The sequence below is a fragment of the Notamacropus eugenii genome, chromosome 4, assembly GCF_028372415.1.
Source record: "Notamacropus eugenii isolate mMacEug1 chromosome 4, mMacEug1.pri_v2, whole genome shotgun sequence".
Classification (NCBI taxonomy): domain Eukaryota; kingdom Metazoa; phylum Chordata; class Mammalia; order Diprotodontia; family Macropodidae; genus Notamacropus; species Notamacropus eugenii.
The window spans coordinates 224,283,033-224,295,727 of record NC_092875.1 but is presented as its reverse complement, the minus strand read 5'-3'; the positions used below and the strand labels follow the sequence as shown (position 1 = coordinate 224,295,727).

At 39.9% G+C, this 12,695-nt stretch overlaps 2 pseudogenes across 1 annotated transcript; one reads left to right on the top strand and one right to left on the bottom strand.

Annotated features, from left to right (window-relative positions):
• The first annotated feature begins 1,213 nt into the window (after positions 1 to 1,213).
• LOC140501000 (beta-arrestin-1 pseudogene) lies at positions 1,214 to 4,094 on the top strand (annotated as a pseudogene). Its single transcript, XR_011966011.1, has one exon. The product of XR_011966011.1 is annotated as a beta-arrestin-1 pseudogene (transcript).
• Positions 4,095 to 4,704: 610 nt separating this feature from the next.
• Positions 4,705 to 12,695, bottom strand: part of LOC140502442 (alpha/beta hydrolase domain-containing protein 17A-like) — a 57,555-nt pseudogene continuing 49,564 nt past the window's right edge.

Genomic DNA, 12,695 nt, shown 5'->3' with positions numbered 1-12,695 from the left:
CATTCCCCAGTTGATAAATGATTAAAGATATGATCAGTTTTTGAATGAAGTAATCAAAGCCATATAGCCATATTAAAAAAAAAAATACTCTTAATATTGATTGTAGAAATGCAAACTAAAGCAATTTTGAGTTACTATATCACAACTATTAGATTGTCCAATAGGATAGAAAAAGTAAATGACAAATGTTGAAGGGGGTTTTGGAAAAATGAGACATCAATTCACCATTGGTGGAGTTGTGTACTGATTCAACCATTCTGTAGAGCAGTTTGGAATTATGCCCAAAGGGCTATAAAACAATGCAGACCCTTTGATCTAGGCAATACCCCTAGTAGGTCTATCTAAAAAGAGATAAAAAATAAAAACAAAAAGGAAAAGGACCTACATGTACAAAAATATTGGTAGCAGCTGCTTCCTGGGGGCAAAGATTTAGAAATTGAGGGGAAAACCATCAACTGGTGAATGGCTGAACAAGTTGTGATGTTATTATGTTTCAATGCTATTGTACTTTAAGAAACAATGATCACAATGCTCTCAGAAAAACCTGGAAAGACTTGCATGGGCTGACGCAAAATGAACCATACCTGTGTACAAATTAACAAAAATATTTTAAGATGATCAGCTCTGAACAACATAGCTGTTCTCAGCCATACAGAGGATTTAAGACAAAAAATGCTATCCATCCCCAGAGAAAGAACTGATGGTGTCTGAGTACAAAACTGAAACAGATTTTTAAACTTTATTTTCCTTGAGTTTTTTTTGTCTGTTTTCTTTTACAACATGACTCTTATGGATATATTTTTCATATCTACACATGTATAACCTATATCAAATTGCTTGCCTCCTCAATATGAGATTTGGGGAGGGAAGAAGGGAGAGAATTTGTAACTCACAGTTTTAAAAATTCAGATGTTAAAATTGTTTTCACATGGAACTGGGAAAAATAAAATACTAAATAAAAGCAAAGAAAAAGAAAAAACAACAATAAAACAGTTGGACTAGACCAAGTATTCATAGAAAAGGATCATGCTCGTGATGACATGATTCTGGGAATTTCTAGGTTCATTTTTAAGAAAATTGAAAGATACTCCGAGCCCGAGTCTGAGCGGGGACCATGTTGGGCCAGGACCCTGGGTAGTGGGAGAGGGAAGGGAGCAAATAGAGATGGAGGAGGAGGAGGAGGAGGAGGAGTAAGAAGAGGGGGGAGGAGGAAGGCGAGAACGGCTCCCGCGCGGGGATTTTCCAGCCGTGGCTCTGACCCCGCTGCCACCGGGACCATGGGTGATCAAATGACGCGAGTTTTCAAGAAGGCAAGTCCAGACGGAAAGCTCACAGTCTACCTGGGAAAGAGAGACTTTGTGGACCACATTGTTTTCGTCGATCCTGTCGATGGCGTGGTCCTGGTGGATCCTGAGTACCTCAAGGAAAGGAGAGTGTACGTGACTCTGACCTGCGTCTTCCGTTATGGCCCAGAAGACATGGATGTGCTGGACCTGACCTTCTGCAAGGACTTCCTTGTAGCCAACATTCAGTCCTTCCCACCTGCCCCTGTGGGCAGGCCCCTTACTCCGCTCCAAGAAGGACTCATCAGGAAACTGGGAGAGCATGCCTACCCCTTCACCTTTGAAATCCCTCCAAACTTGCCCTGCTCAGTGACGCTTCAGTCAGGGCCCGAGGAGACAGGGAAGGCCTGTGGTGTGGATTATGAAGTCAAGGCCTTCTGTGCGGAAAATCTGGAGGAGAAAACTCATGAGCAGAATTCTGTGAGCCTGGTTATCCGGAAGGTCCAGTATGCCCCAGAGAGGCCTGGCCCTCAGCCCACAGCTGAGAAAACTCGCCAGTTTCTGATGTCAGACAAGTCCTTGCACCTGGAGGCCTCTCTGGACAAGGAGATCTACTACCACGGGGAACCCATCAGTGTTACTGTCCATGTCACCAACTACACCAATAAGACAGTAAGAAAGATAAAAATTTCGGTAAGCCAATATGCTGCCATCTGCCTGTTCAGTAGGGCACAGTACAAATGTTCTGTGGCTGTGAAGGAGGCTAATGATGTGGTGGCTCCAAGTTCAACATTCTGCAAAGTCTACACCCTTACCCCATTCCTTGCCAACAACCGTGAGAAGAGAGGCCTGGTCTTGGATGGCAAGCTGAAGCATGAAGATACCAACTTGGCTTCCAGTACCCTCAGGTTGAGGGACAGCACTAATAAAGAGGTCTTGCAAATCATTGTGTCCTACAAAGTCAAAGTGAAGCTGGTCGTTTCCCGGGGGGGCCTGTTGGGAGGTCTTGCATCCAGAGATATGACTGTAGAACTGCCCTTCAACTTGATGCACCCGAAGCCTAGGGAGGAACCTGTGCTTCAAGAAGTTCCAGAGAATGAAGTGCCCATAGATACCAATCTCATAGAGCTTGATACAAACGATGATGATATTGTGTTTGAGGACTTTGCTCGACAGAGACTGAAACAGATAAAGGACAACCAGGAAGAGGTGGAAGTCCCAAACTCGCCACACTTAAATAACACATAAGACTGGATTCCTCTTGCTCTTCTTCTCAGGTGTTTCCTGGTTAACTCTTGTGAATTAGGAAGCTTGTTATCTATTCTTGTTTTTCTTCTGCCCCTTCTTTTTTCTAGTATTTCTGTCCCCTTCTGTTTTTCTACTTCTACCAGGAGACTCCAGCGGATTTATGTAGGTATCATCAGGGATCTTCACCATCTGTCTTTGATCCGGTCATCATCATATCATTGAGCCTCCCCAGTGGACACCTAATTTCCACCCTGGAGAATGGGTGAATGACTTACTAATCTTCTTCTGCCCTTCATCCATCCCAAACTCTCTCTGTTTCTGCCTCACCTTCAATCCCCTTCAGCCTGGCGACCTTCAGTGTTCTCCATATGGCCAGTCTCCAGGGTCTTCCCAATCCACAATCTTTGGATTGTGTCTCTTCCACACACATTGGGTGGAATCCATCTAATGGAAATGAGCATATGAATGTGGACTCTGGAGAGGGAGAGGGGAAGGGATTGCCAGTATATATGTGTTTGGGGGTGAGAGCATGGGGTTCTAGGTACAGATACTTAGGGCGTGGAAAGTGGCATAGTTCTAGTCAATGGCATGCTCAGAATGGCCAATGAGAACCTTGAGACAGAGAGATGAAGGTAGTAAGTGGGGAACCATTCACTGGGGAGGACGAGGAAAAGCCATCACCTGGGTTCCCTAATTTTCCACCCCCTTCCCAATATTTTGGATGGTGATGGTGTTATAATGGTTCTACATAACAAAAGCAGTCAAATTGATGTTCTTACCAGTAGTTACCAAGTTGAATGCCGGTCACAAGAATTAGCACGAACATTTTAATATTGTCAGAACTTAGTCTCTTAAGTGATATGTATCTTATATGTATTAGAGAGAGATCTGGGTATATCATTTTTATATTAGGATGGGCATTGTTAATGATCCATAAAAAAAAGACCTTGTATTTGAAGTGAGGAGAGGAGGCATGTCTTGTTCCTGAGTCTCTGGTAGCAAAGGAATCAGTGTATTTTTCCCAGAGAGACTCTTCTCTCCTGAGTGAGACATTCATCCGCTCTAGGGCTGACAGAGTTTTAACCTTCCATTCAGCAATGCAAAGCAACGCAATTAATTTCAATAAGCATTAAAAAAATTTAAAGACAAATTACCAAAGACATGGTAAAATTAACATACATTTTTAAAGTACATGGTAAAATCTATAACTACTAATTGTGACTCAAAAAGTAAAAAAAACCCAGGCATCTGAAAGCAATATTTTATCGGAGTCCACATCTGTACAGTTATGTAGTTGCTTAGAAAATAAAAATTCCTTTTTTGATTATTGCTTGACTATGAAAAATAAAGAATTAAATGAAATAAAAAAGCTCCTTTAAAGACTCCCTTCCAATACTGTTTCCCCTGAATATGCCAAAATTATACAAAATTGATGTAACAACAAAGACAACTGCATGTGACAGCCTTTTAATGACTAAAATGAGTAAATATAAAAGAAAAAAAATACATACCAGAGGTGTCATTGAGGATTTCTGTTGTAAAGCTCAAATGGAAGAAGAATTCACTATATGTCTTCAAATTATTCTTATTTGCAGATGATATTTTGTTGATTACATGAATTTCTAAAATACTGTGGGAACTCCATAATGTAATTCAATGGATGAAAAATGAATAATGCCTAGCGTCTTGGTCTTAGACTATAATATTCGATTAGACTGCTATCTCACAGCTCGTCCTTGTCATTACATATCTCAGGAACAAACAGTACAATGCTACAAAGGTAAAGAGTTCAGAATTAAGCAGAAAGAGTAGGTTTTATATTTTTTTTGAAAAATCAAATTAACCAATGATTTTTATGTGTTTTTATAAAACCAGATGTTAATTTCATTTACTAGTTTTATTTTTTTTAACTTTGAATTTTGTTATTCTCTTCCGAGATTTTCAGGATTTTCATTCTGGTGTTAAATTGGGGATTTCCAATTTGTTCTTTTTCTAATATTTTTAAGTTGCATGGTCAATTCTTTGATCTTCTTTTTAGAGTTATAAATTTTCCCATAAGTACTGCTTTGGCTGCATCCCACAAAATTTGATAAATTGTTTCATTGTTGCCATTTTCTTTAATGAAATTATTGCTTTTATTTCTTTTTTGACCCATTCATTCAGTAGGATTAGATTATTCTGTTTCCAGTTTTTCACCTATGCTTTCATGGCCCTTTATTGAATGGAATTTTTATTGTATTATGGTGTAAAAAGGGTGCATTTAATATTTCTGCCTTTTTGCATTTAGTTGTGAGGTTTTTAAACCCTTATATATGGTGTTTTTTGTTTTTTTTTTTTTTTGCACAGGTGCAATGTACAGCTGAGGAAAAGGTATATATACTTTTTAAAAAAATTTTTAAATTTCTTTATTTTTGCTTCCAGAATGAATGTAGATATATTCCCCTCCATCTATATATCTGTGCATGTTTGGGAGAGTGGGGAAGGGGAGTCTGGGTGTCTGAAATCATGAATTTCCCTGCTGGGAGGGAGCCACATTGGGGCTTGGATTACAGTAGGACTTTCCCTTCCTGAATGGCAGGGAGAGCTGTAGGGGGAGGGAGGACAGGTGTTTCTCATGAAGTCACTGCCTTCCCAGGAATTTGGGATGTGGGGAAGAATGAGATCCACTGAGTTCCTCCCCTACCACACTTGGCAGATGGATTATTGCTATTGTCCTGGTAGAGGGAAGGAAAGTAGGAGAGAAAGGGGTTTGGATTGCCCAGCCCCTCCCTGGTAGTAGGGGCAGCCCTAGTATTAACAGCAGTTTGGGGACATCACTGTGGACTTCATGGGGAGAAAGATGGGGGTCATTCTGTCCCTCCCCTCTTCTGGGAGGGGAGTGGATGTCAGTAGAAGTCATGGGTACCAGATCTGGAGAGGCAAGCTCAGGGGGTGGGGAATTCTCCCCATTTCCCAATCCTCCAGCATGCTGACCCTGTTGAGCACTCATCAGTAGTGGTTCCAAGCTCCTCTTGGGTTCCCTGAGCCTGTGTTCCCATCTTGGTCCAAGGGATTCTCTGGGGACCACAGTTGCGTGGGTTTTCAGCTCACGTGAGATGAACTTTCGAAGATGCTCCAAGTACTGGTTATAGAGCTCCATGTTGTTGTGCCCAGCATCCTCCACCCAAAGTGGTTCCACAGTTTTCAGGAAGAGCTCAGATGGCTCTAGTCCATGTGAGAAGTCAATCAACTCATCCTCAGTGCCATGGATTATCAGCATAGACGATGTGATCTTGGTGACCTTCTCAATGTTGGGGAAGGCATCAAAGCAATGTCTTCTTGGTATCAGGGAAGGCCACCCTCATGCCCAAGGTGAGGGGGAAATGCAGCACCACAGCAGCACACACATAGCACGAGTCCAGGTCCTCAGTGGGCACTGTTCCAATGCTCCGCCCATACAAGATGATGTTCTCTGGGCTGATGCCATACCTGATTCAAGGGCCTGTGCCAAACAACGTCTATGTCAACATAGAGATTCTTCTCCCAGGCTTTTCCTAAGCTTGCCCCATAGCCTGAGTAGTTAGAAGATGTTACAGTTGATGTGGGTGCCCAGACCAATGGAGAAGCAGCTCATCTGGCCCTGGTATACTGCATTGCCATGGGAGAATAGAACTATGAACCTGGCCCCTGGCACACAGAGGTCGCATGGATAGAAAATTCAGTTTCCTGATGCTCTTGGTAAAGAAGACCTCAATCGTGTCTAGATCATACTATGCATACTGGAAATTGCCTACTTCTATACAGCAGCCCAGGACCACCATCCCCCAGAACCCTGCTTCAGGGTGGAGCCCCCTTCACTGGAACCTTGCTCAGACTTGACCACAAGAGAGTAGATACATTCTGGAGTGGCTGCGATTTGGCCAGGACAGGATGGGCAGCGGAAGAGGTGTTCACTGATGGATAGGGCCTTTCATGGCGGAGAGGGTGACACGCTTATGTGAGGGAGGATGTCAGATCCAAGGCTGCAATGTCCAAAGCTTTGGGGATACAATATCTTTCAAAGTAGAATTTGCTTTTAATTTTTTGTTTTCCAAAACACAAGTGGGAAAGATGGCGCTGTGCTTCCCCTCAGCCTCCACCCTGTACAAAATACATGTTGGGTCAGAGCCCACTCATAAGGCACATCTGGGATGTTCTCCTCTAAGCTCCAGCTAGGGAAGGCTGCTCTGGGCTGCAGTCCCTGCTCTTGCCTCGACCTCACTGCCCCAGTGGATGTGGAGGTTGGATATACTCCTTTTTGTTCCCGGTCAATCTTTTCCAGAGATTTATTATATTTAATATTCATAAGATTCTATTCATCTCCTTAACTTCTTTCTTATTTATTTTATGTTTAGATTTATCTAGCTTTGAGATGGGAAGATTGACATCCCCCATTGGCACAGTTTTACTCTTCTCTTTTCTCCTGCTTTTCATTTAACTTTTTCATTAAGAATTTGGGTGGTGTGCCATTTGGTACATATGTTTAGTAATGATATACTTCATTGTCTTTGGCACTTATAAGCTGGATGTTGTTTCCCTACTTATCTCTTTTAATTAGGTCAATTTTTCCTTTTGCTTTGTTTGAGATCATGATTGCTACCCCCACCTTGTTTTTTCTTTTTTTTTAAACCCCAGCTGAAGCATGGTAGATTCTGCTTAAACTCCTTATTTTGACTTTGTATGTGGCACTCTTCTTCAAGTGTGTTTCTTGTAAACTACATATTATTAGATTTTGATTTCTAATCCATTCTGATATTTATTTCTTTTTTTATGGGCCAGTTCATCAAATTCAACTACACAGTCAGAATTCCATCCGTGTTTTCTCTCTTGCCTATTTTCTTTCCTTTATCCTTTCTGTGTTTCTCTTCTAAACTGTTTTGCTTTTGACTAATGATTTCTTTTATTCACCCTTACTATTATCATATTTATATGATATTCCTCATATTTATGTTTTGACCATATGTGTGCATACATATGTTTATATATTACATATATAAATATATGTGTGTATACATCTGTATATATACGTGTATGTGTACATATATATACATATAATATATTTCTCTCTTTGAACTGATTTAGATGTGAGATTCAAGCATTGCCTGCCCTCCACATTTACCCACCACTGTAAAGTTTTTTCTTACATGCCTCTTCTATGTGATATAATTTCCACATTCTTCTTCTACCATCCGTCTTCTCTCATGTCATCCCTCTTTCTCAGCCCTTCATTTTTTATATCATCTTTCAATAATCAAGCCATTTCTATACCCTCATTCTATGTAGACTTCTTTTAACTGATTTAATCATGATGGGATTAAAATTCACATGTTATCGTCCCATATAGAAAGATAAACAGCTTAATATTATTGAATCCCTTATGATTTCTCATTTGTGTTTGCCTTTTTATTGTTCTATTGAGTCTTGTATTTGAAAGTCAGATTATCTATTTACCTCTGGTCTTTTCATCAGGAATGCTTGAAAGACTTCTATTTCATTATATGTCAATTTTTTTTCCCTTTGAAGAATTGTACTCAGGTTTTCTGGGTAGGTTATTTTTGGTTGTAATCACAGCTCTTTTGCCTTCCAGAAGATAAAATTCCAAGCCCTCTGCCTCGCTTACATGGTTCTATTAAATATTGTGTGATCCTAACGGTAACCTCAAAATATATGAATAGTTTCTTTCTTTGTTCTTTTTTTATATTATTTTTATTTTTATTTAACTTTTAACATTCATTTTCACAAAATTTTGGGTTCCAAATTTTCTCCCCATTTCTCCCCTCTCCCCACCCCAAAACACCAAGCATTCTAATTGCCCATATCACCAATTTGCCTTCTCTTCTATCATCCCTCTCTGCCTTTGTCCCCATCTTCTCTTTTGTCCTGTAGGGCCAAATAACTTTCTATACCCCTTTACCTGTATTTCTTGTTTCCTAGTAGCAAGAACAGTATTTGACAGTTGTTCCCAAAACTTTGAGTTCCAACTTCTCTTCCTCCCTCCCTCCCCACCCCTTCCCTTTGGGAAGCAAGCAATTCAATATAGGCCATATCTGTGTAGTTTTGCAAATTGACTTCAACAATAGCCATGTTGTATAAGACTAACTATATTTCCCTCCATCCTATCCTGTCCCCCATTACTTCTATTCTTTCTTTTGATCCTGTCTCTCCCCATGAGTGTTGACCTCCAATTGTTCCCTCCTCCCCATGCCCTCCCTTCCATCATCCCCCCCACCCTGCTTATCCCCTTATCCCCTACTTTCCTGTACTGTAAGATAGGTTTTCATATCAAAATGACTGTGCATTTTATTCCTTTCTTTAGTGGAATGTGATGAGAGTAAACTTCATGTTTTTCTCTCACCTCCCCTCTTTTTCCCTCCACTAAAAAGTCTTTTACTTGCCTCTTTTATGAGAGATAATTTGCCCCATTCCATTTCTCCCTTTCTCCTCCCAACATATTTCTCTCTCACTGCTTGATTTCATTTTTTTAAGATATGACCCCATCCTCTTCAATTCACTCTTTGCACTCTGTCTCTATGTGTGTGTGTGCATGTGCATGTGTGTGTGTGTAATCCCACCCAGTACCCAGATACTGAAAAGTTTCAAGAGTTACAAATATTGTCTTTCCATGTAGGAATGTAAACAGTTCAACTTTTATAAGTCCCTTATGACTTCTCTTTGCGGTTTACCTTTTCATGTTTCTCTTCATTCTTGTGTTTGAAAGTCAAATTTTCTTTTCAGCTCTGGTCTTTTCATCAAGAATGCTTGAAAGTCCTCTATTTCATTGAAAGACCAATTTTTCTCCTGAAGTATTATACTTAGTTTTGCTGGGTAGGTGATTTTTGGTTTTAGTCCTAGTTCCTTTGACTTCTAGAATATCATATTCCATGCCCTTCTATCCCTTAATGTAGAAGCTGCTAGATCTTGTGTTATCCTGATTGTATTTCCACAATACTTGAATTGTTTCTTTCTAGCTGCTTGCAATATTTTCTCCTTGACCTGGGAACTCTGGAATTTGGCCACGATGTTCCTAGGAGTTTCTCTTTTTGGTTCTCTTTCAGGCGGTGATCGGTGGATTCCTTGCCCTCTGGTTCTAGAATCTCAGGGCAGTTTTCCTTGATAATTTCATGAAAGATGATGTCTAAGCTCTTTTTTTGATCATGGCTTTCAGGTGGTCCTATAATTTTTAAATTGTCTCTCCTGAATCTATTTTCCAGGTCAGTTGTTTTTCCAATGAGATATTTCACATTATCTTCCCTTTTTTCATTCTGTTGGTTTTGTTTTGTGATTTCTTGGTTTCTCATAATGTCATTAGCCTCCATCTGTTCCATTCTAATTTTGAAAGAACTATTTTCTTCAGTGAGCTTTTGAATCTCCTTTTCCATTTGGCTAATTCTGCTTTTGAAAGCATTCTTCTCCTCATTGGCTTTTTGAACCTCCTTTGCCAATTGAGTTAGCCTATTTTTCAAGGTGTTATTTTCTTCAGCATTTTTTTGGGTCTCCTTTCATAGGGTGTGAACCTGCTTTTCATGCTTTTTTTCATCTCTCTCATTTCTCTTCCCAGTTTTTCCTCCACCTCTCTAACTTGATTTTCAAAATCCTTTTTGAGCTCTTCCATGGCCTGAGCCCGTTGGGTGGGCTTGGATACAGAAGCCTTGACTTTTATGTCTTTCCCTGATGGTAAGCACTGTTCTTCCTCATCAGAAAGGAAGGGAGGAAATACCTGTTCAGAAAGTAACCTTCTATAGTCTTATTTTTTTTTCCCTTTTCTGGGCATTTTTCCAGCCAGTGACTTGACTTCTCTTCACGCCCACTTTGCTCCAGATCCTCCCAGCCAGTGCTTGGTGTCTGATGTTCAAATGTTGCTTCCCTGCCTCAGTGCTTTTGGCGGGGGCAAGGCTGCTATTCAGTGTGAGATTAAGTTCAGGTGCTCAGGTCAGGGCAGGACCACCACATGGGGCTCAGTTCCCTCAGGGGGTTTATGCAGAGATTTTCAACAATCGATCTAGGCTCCTGCCTGCTTGGGGAGCCCCTGTCTGCTGCCACCTCCGCTGCTGCCTCCCAAGGGGTCTTGAGTTATGGGGGAATCCCACTCCCCTCTCAATGAGCCGAGAAGGCCTTCTCACCAACCCTTGGGGCCCGTGGGTGGAGGGACCTGCGCTGCCACTGGAGATTCCATCCCTGAAGCCTGCTCAGATCCACTCCTCTTGGTGCCATGTGGCCAAGGCAGGGCTGGGCTCGGCTCCAGGTCTGGGGTTTAATGGACCTTTTGCAAGAGGTTTTCAGGGCTCTCTGGAACAGAAATGTCCTCCACTCCATTGTTCTGTGGCTTCTGCTGCTCTGGAATTTGTTGGGAGTTCTTCTTTAGAAATATTTTATGCGATGTGGGCTCAGAGCTAGCATATGTGTGTCTTTCTACTCTACCATCTTGGCTCTGCCCCCTCTTTCTTTGTCCTTGAAGTATTCTCTCTTTAATATTTTTATTTTATTGATTTATTTTAAACAAACACTAAAATTTAATACACAACAGAAAAGAAAAAAAACATTTTAAACTTAAATACTAAAACTTAAATACAAAATAAGAAGGGAGAATAAAACATTGCCATGTGCACAGCAAAACATAAAAGTGGACTAAAAGTATACAGCAATAAATTTCCATTTCAGGGGAGCTTATATAACAAATATTACACGTGTTCAGAACTGTCCATCTTTTCTTTGCTTCCTTGTAAATATTCTTTTGTTTTCTGCTATGCACTTTTTACTTTTTTTCTTTTTGCCCTTCCTCCTCCCTTCCCCCAAGAAGGCTACAATTAAGTGTGGATACACACACAAACACACACACATACATGCTTCTATACAATACATATATGTGTATATATACACATATATGTTTATATACATACACACCCATACAGACTTATACACACAAACACATGTATACATGCATACATATATTTACATACTCATACATATAGTTAGCTAATACTTAGATATCTACAATCATACTCAGGTACAGACATATGCATTCATATGTATCTTTGTATCACTGTACTATACTTGTTTGCTATTTCTCTGAGAGTGAATAACATTTTCCTCGATAAGTCCAAGTTTTTCATATTTTTCTAAGTCTACCAACTCATCATTTCCTACACCACAGCAATATTTCAACCTTATACTGTCTAATTATTTTAAAGAGTCTAAAACAATGCTTATTAATATGGCTGACATACAGTGTAGTACCCCTATTTTTCTCTTTTTATTAAATACATTTTAGCTTTACCTTTGTTGCAATCATGATTACTACCTCTGCTTTTCTTCTAATGAATCCCAGTCCTAATCTTTATTTTATGTTTGCATATATCTCTCATTTCCTATCCTTCCTAACTCTACTTCTTTACCTTTACCTGCTACCTTGCCCTCTTATTACTTAATCCCGCCAAAGATCTCTCCCCACCCTCTCCCCTTATCCCATTAATCTAGACACTCTTCTATACCCTTCCTCATTCTATTGCCTCACCCTCTTATTGCTTTATGAATTTACAAAGCTTTTATTCCTTTCTAAGTGTATATATTGTTCTCTCTTCAATCCAGACTTGACGTGAGTAGGATTCCCTCTAAAAATCCCTCCTTTATACTCTTACACCTCCCTATCTTCTTTGCATTCTTTCTACCTGAATTTTATATGTATTGTGCAGTCTTTAACCCATTCCAGATGAGAGTAGGGCTCAGGAACTACCAGCCCTCCTCTCCTATCAAATTTCTCTATCAATTCTTCCTTTCCCACTTCTTTTGAATTAGATATTTACTCTTTTTATCATTTCCTATATAGTATTATATTTTAGGTTTATATCACACTCAGCTCTATCCTAATCTTTCTTTTGAAATAACCAATTACTATTTACAATCTCAGACACACAGTTTGCATTTAAGTAGTCTGTCCTTATTGAGTCCCTTGTATTTAGTCTTTGATGTTTACCTTATATTGCTCTTGGGTCTTATATGTCAATTTTTAAAAATTAAGACTTTTTTGCAATAAAATCCTGAAAGTCTGGCAATTCGTTGAATATCCATTTTTTTCTTTCACGATTATGTTTAGCTTTGCTGAGTATGACAATTTCAGCTACAACTCCAGTTCTTTTTCTCTTTCATATA